This window comes from Microtus pennsylvanicus, chromosome 15 (assembly GCF_037038515.1).
Source record: "Microtus pennsylvanicus isolate mMicPen1 chromosome 15, mMicPen1.hap1, whole genome shotgun sequence".
Lineage (NCBI taxonomy): Eukaryota > Metazoa > Chordata > Mammalia > Rodentia > Cricetidae > Microtus > Microtus pennsylvanicus.
In genome coordinates this window covers 22,415,655-22,415,999 of record NC_134593.1, presented here as the reverse complement: position 1 = coordinate 22,415,999, position 345 = coordinate 22,415,655, and positions in this window count along the sequence as shown.

Genomic DNA, 345 nt, shown 5'->3' with positions numbered 1-345 from the left:
ACGCTGCCCTTTTTAAAGAGGGGTGCAGAATGTGCTCTGGATCACAAGACACCCCAGGGAGGAAGCTGGCGATCGTCGTCTCTGCCGGCGATGTCTCTACCACTCGGTCCAAATTCCTGCCATGTGGAGGCTCTGCCAGGAGAAGCAACTCAGCTCCAGGCAGCAAAACTCAGATGAGAACAGAGTACGCCCTGGGGCCAGAGCCAGCCATGCCCCATCAAACCTTCTTAGGCTTGTGACCTGGTTGTACCAGCAAGAAGCCCTTCATCTACCCCTTTATTACTTTGAAGAATTCCACGGTAACTCTGGGGTTTGCTGGGTGCCAGGTACCTAAGGCTTTTCCCC